The sequence below is a fragment of the Antennarius striatus genome, chromosome 2 (genome assembly GCF_040054535.1).
Source record: "Antennarius striatus isolate MH-2024 chromosome 2, ASM4005453v1, whole genome shotgun sequence".
Taxonomy (NCBI): Eukaryota; Metazoa; Chordata; class Actinopteri; order Lophiiformes; family Antennariidae; genus Antennarius; species Antennarius striatus.
The window spans coordinates 8,071,356-8,077,413 of NC_090777.1; the positions used below are offsets into that span (position 1 = coordinate 8,071,356).

The 6,058-nt window shown below is 42.5% G+C and overlaps 1 long non-coding RNA gene across 1 annotated transcript; it reads right to left on the reverse strand.

Moving 5' to 3' along the window:
• Positions 1-440: 440 nt before the first annotated feature.
• LOC137603367 (uncharacterized) lies at positions 441-1,882 on the reverse strand. Its single transcript, XR_011037269.1, has 3 exons — positions 1,734-1,882; positions 945-1,079; positions 441-646 (listed from the first exon to the last, which is right to left on the reverse strand). It is a non-coding gene; the product is annotated as an uncharacterized lncRNA (long non-coding RNA).
• Between the last annotated feature and the right edge of the window lie 4,176 nt (positions 1,883-6,058).

The window sequence follows — 6,058 nt, forward strand, 5'->3', positions numbered from 1 at the left end:
ATTATATTACTATCACCTGTAAATGTAGCCGCAAGAGGACACAAGCCAGTGTCTTATTGTGTCGGTGAGAGAAGAGGATTCAAAGGACAGGGTTAGATGGAGGAAATTGATTCGCTGTGGCGACAGCGAATCAATTCGAATCAATTTGCTTTTCCCTGAAGGGAAAAGCCGAAAGGAAAAGAAGAAGACTATCAACTGTACTTTTTATTGAGTGCATAACATTTTCATTTATTAGTATAACAGCAGTAGTTCACTTATTTGTAAATGCAGAGACTTTAAAGGGATTAATATTTCACAAGTGGTTACTTCTCTATACAATTACTGATTGATAGAATGATGATAAAAGACAAATGAGAAATGTGTATTGTAAAAAGTGCAGAAACATTTTACTTGAGAACACATTTCATATTAAAGCTCCAACACATACAGGCCATCTTTGCTAGCCTAAATAAAATCATACATCAAATACATTCATTCTGGAAGAGGAAACACCTTAACGTATAATTGTCTTGTAAAGAACAAAGTACTCAGATTATGCATGTCATGCACTTCAGGTTGAATTCTCTGATATGGTAGAGCTGAAACCGGAGGCTGGGTTCTGCTGTGTGGCTGAGGTGTCTGATGAAGAGAGTTGTTCATAAACCATCTGCAAAACAATTTTAACACACCCTGATCCAAAACGTTTCCATGTAGAGTGACATTTTCAAACAAATAAATACGTAAAAACATATAAACTGAAATCTATGAGGGTGTGCAAGTATTGAGATTAAAGATTAAATCACTTTAATGTCCATACAATTGGGAAATTACCTTTATGCTTTTACATTCCTACTGTCAGCTCAGCGGGAAGTGTCAGCTGACCTTTCAGCCACTGCCAAATTAATATACATACAAGTATACTTATAAGTATACAAGTATATAATTTAACTTTTTTTTGGCCATACCTCTTGGCGAGTCTTTTTAACAGCCCGGGCTTCACTTGTTCCTCTCTTCTTGGGGGCGTTGGGCCTGTAGCTGAATATACTTGGAACTGCATTGGGCTTTAGGATGTGCCTCTGCTTGACATTCAACAGCTCATTCTGAAATAATGATATGTAATTCACAACTGTTGCACTTTATGTAAACACAATAATATTACATCAAAGTTTCATGAATCAACCCACACAATGCAGGTTGAGCTATACATTTTTGATGTAGGTGAAGATCACATAAACACTAATATATCTGAATTACCTCTGGATGATATGTATTATATGTTGTCATTATTTCCTGGTAATGAACTCTACTTTCATTGGAAGAGAGATGGACTTTCAAATACATTAACTGTAAAGGTTAAACTAGAGTTATTAACTCCACACAGTCCAACAGTAATAAAAGGCGGTTAGCTCAATGCTAACATACTATGGAAAATCCCATTGAAGGGCTAGCGCGTTAGCATCTTTAGCGCGATTAACTTTTCCATACACACAGTAAAACCAAATCAAGGAGAGAACCCCCCGAAATCTGAGGTAATTGTTGTAAATTACTAACAAGCCCCGGGGGAAACGAACCCCATCATTTCTCTGTCTATCACGTTTGATATTGTTTATTTTTCACGAGTGCCATAAATGCTTGATAATCTGGTAATAACAACATTTATACAATATCTCCAGTAGCTCAAGACATTAATCAATTATCCACTAAACCTTGGGAATTCAGAATAAATACTATGGGTTGTCTGAAAACGATCTTACCTTCAAATCTCTTTGAAATCCTCCGAGGTAAAGTGTTGATGAAGATCCTCGGATCCTGGGTCATTTTGACCGGGTTTATCCGTGTTCTCCATCTCCTTCCTAGCTTCCTGGAAGGTATTCTAAAGAACGAGAGGTCCTTGTCTTCGCGTCCTTTTGCTGTTCTGTTGACACAGCCGTTCACCTGGCAGACAACCATGATAGTTTTGGAGTTAATGGCGTTTAGAATTGCATTGTTTCTTATGGCTGCCAAGCTATTTTGGGCGCCAGTGACGTACGACGACCACGTGACCAATGAATGTGGAAGCTGCTGCGGCAAAGAGTTTAAGCTTTTTTGACCCAACGGCTGATGCTACATATATAAAATTTATGATTTCTTCTATTTTTCATAATCATGAATAATATACAGTATATGCCACTTAAAATTTACTTAACTGTCCCTTTAAATGCCAGAAATCAACTGTTCCCTGTGTGGTGCCTGCTCTCTGACCGGAGTTACCGCTGTGGATAAATGGTTCCAACTCACACGCAGTGACCCAGATTATATCTCCAATAGGTGGTGATTACACGAAGGACCCATTAAAATAATGAACAAAAACAATACAGAAAGTTATTGAAGGAAAATATAATCAAATAAAGTCTCAGGTTTTGTATTTACTTTGTATATCACCTAATAATGATATAGACATTGTGTAAAGGGCGTCCACCGCTTGGCGCGGACGTCAGTTGTGTAACTTGTTCGACTCTTTGTTTAGACAAGGACCGGAAGGAGAACCAACCAACCAGAGAACGATACGGTGTCCAAGAGTTGACCACTCGGAGAACAACACGATGTATATCAGCTAATGTATAGTGGCCCATCCTTAAGGTGGAGCCTAGTGATGTGCATAATAAATATCTGTGATTCTCTGGAATGTGTTGTTCCTGCATCCTGTCACGGTTCATACAAAACAAGATTTTGTATTAGAACCCAGATCTGTTTAGAAATATTGTATTACGGCAAAAATATATATTTGATAAACAAGACGATTTGTTTCTTGTTCTTCCTTCCGGTTTTGAACACGAACAACTGCTCTGGCTGGACTTTGGGATAAAAGTCCGTTTACCGAACAGTTAATTTGGTGACCCCGACGTGATGTGCAGCGGAGGAAAACGGCACGGTCTTCTCTGCTGAGAAGTGCACAGTCGCGCAGCCAGGGCGCCATGTGTGTGATTTGGGACTGCCAATTCCCCAGACTAGGGGGGCGGACTTTGTACCCAGTGCTCCATCTAGCGGGGAAAGTGGAAATCGACATTGAAGAAGATAAAGGAGATGCAGCAATGCCAAAGCAATTAAAAGAACAGATTGCACAAACAGTATTAATAAACCATAACTTGGCTGGCTCCGGTGGACCGCACTGTACAACAACACCCCCTAGTGTTCCAACTGACACGGCATTTACATCATCAACGTCAGCCACCCCCACAACGCGACAAACACAACAGGGACCATATGCATCCGTTCTAGGACAAACCAACCTAGACGTCACTGCTATGCTACAGGAACAAAAAGCACGTATGGATGAAGCACAAACGCAGGTACAAGAATCTTGGGCAGAATGGCGGAGTGTTCTAGCGGCCAAACCAAAAACACAATCCACACCGGAAGAACATACAGGTAAGAAGAAGAGTTAAAAACAAGGGACACAGTGACAACTTATGGGATGCTGCAATGGAAGGAGAATCAGGCACATCGACTTCAGAACAAGATGAAGATTATGAGGGCTATGGAGTTTCTGCTTCACATAAAACACACACAAGACCCAAAAAATTGACTACTCGTACACATTCGATGACTACACACCGACAGGCTAAAAAGCAGATTTCCCATTCCGACTCTGAAGACAGAGAATATAAACAGATGTTATTACACCAAATGTCACTGGTAGCTACACAGGGGGGAGACAATTATAAGCCATTCTCTTTGACAGACACAGCACTTATGATCGAAAAATTGCCAAGACTAGCACAAGGAGGCGGACAATGGGTTGCAGCATGGGCACACGATTGGCGATTGGAGACATAAAAAAAGGCTATTGCTTCCAGTTGTACATTAGTTGAAGCTCGAATAATTGAGGGACAGGCACATATTGCGGACTTACCCCCAGAGACACCATTACAACTTCACGCTAGACTTATCTTTAGAGTCATAAAAACATATTTCCCTCCACAGATGGCAGATGTTCCAACAGTGTTCCTATATACAGGTAAACCTGACACAGAACCATTAGATTTCTATGCTAATTCCATGCATCAGTGGATCATATCGACTGGGCGAAACCCAGCCAGATCCCCATTTTCTCAATCCATGTTTAGGACAGCTTTATTAGCTGGACTACCAGATGAACCAAAACAAGCACTGAAAAGAGATCCAGATGTCATTATTAGTGATGAACAAAGATTTAAAGACCTACAGTACTTTCACATCATCTTAGACTATACAACGATTCTAAATCTAAAACAAACGCTGATTTAAAAGAGATGGAAGCTCAGCTTCTGAAGTTGCAGTTGGCTAAGGCATGTGAGGAAGTCAATTCAAAGAAAAAGGAACAAGGAAATGAAAGCAGTATTAAATACCAAGGGGTAGAAGACGGTCAATTTTGTGTGGAGGAGGTCGAGGAGGTCGTGGTTTCGGGGGACCTGACATGGGGCGATATAGATATCCGACAGGAGTCCAAAGGAGCAATGCATGCTTCATCTGTGGTCAGGAGGGGTATTGGGCTCAACTGTGCCCGCACAATCCAGTACAGAATCAACAACAATGGGGTCAAGGCGCAAGATGTCCGTTCCGGCCTCGTGGTCGTGGTGGTCCACCTTTCAATCGTGGCATGGCGTCATCTAGGGGACAGGCCCCACAGCGACCATGGCAGATGAGAGATGTGGCAGGAGTCGGTCAGTACTACACCTCGGACTATGACTGGGACCCTGCACAGGAATAGGAATAGGGGTGCCCAGAAACTGTGGGTAATGGTGCATCGGCAGAACCATTACTCCCGGCTAAAGTGGCAGAACAAGACATTTCTATGTTGGCAGACTCAGGTGCTACTTTCTCAACCCTGAGCCTACCACTTCCAAAGTCATCATTGTCTTCATAATCTGCCTCACTGACTGGATTCTCGGGAAAACCCCAACATCTGCCTTTTACCAAGCCACTGCCAACTGAGGTTGTTGGGTATCGGTTTGAACACTCATACATCCACTCGCCTCAAACTCCTGTTAATTTGATGGGAAGAGACATTTTGCTGAAAACAGGCGCCACTATTTTATGTGGCCCACTGGGTGTGATGGTTCAGTTTCCGAATGGAATTGAGTTTGAACGCAACCATCAAATGTTTTGTGGACAAGATGGACTATGGCTGGTACAAGCTGAGACCCCACCTGACTATGCAGACATCTATTGGTGTGCGTTGCTTCCTGAGGATACTTCTGGACATGGTGTCTTCTCTGCCTACATGTTGTGGAAACCATGGATTGCGTCCGTTCGAGACTATAACCCACCTATTGATCCTTTACATTGTACATTGTACTACGACAGACAAGGGGATGAGGTTTACGCTGAGGAGTTTAGGTCAATTGAAGGCTGCCGATGGAATCTTTCCTCGTTTCTGATCTTTGTGGGACCTGAGGGTGTCGCTGCCAATTGTGTTTTGGATGACACGCAGTTATCTTGGTATAAGATGGCCCCTAAGGCTGCACCGCACATATCCTTAGCTTTGAGTCCAGGCCATGAGGCGAGGGAGCTCAGCCCCATGGTCAGGCGATTAACTGACACCATTGATTGGCGGTCCACAGATATACCTATGGTTGACTTTTCACCCTCCACAGATTAATGCAGGGTACATGTTGGACATATATCTGATATGTCTTCTTAGGAACATCATGTTATCTCACAAGACGATGGGCGAGAGTTAACAGACCACCCAAATACACAGAAAATGTTACAAACCATACCCGAAGGGGTCTGGTCTTCTTCACCCTTCGACGTAGGGTTTTGTGAAAATGTTCAACCTATGCACATCCAACTACAACATGATACACCTATTTACCGTCCTCAGTATCCCTGGCCACCTCCAGCTGACCAAGGCATGGAAGATACGATCGCAGGGTTATGGGATGCAGGGGTTTTGAAGTTACCCCGTTAAGGCTGGTTCAAAAAGCCAATGGCATGGACTGGAGAATGGCACATGACTTGAGACCTATAAATAACATCACAATTACGCCAGTTTTACCTGTACCTGATCCACATCGCTGTCTGACCACATTGGGACCTTACTTGAAATGGTTTACTA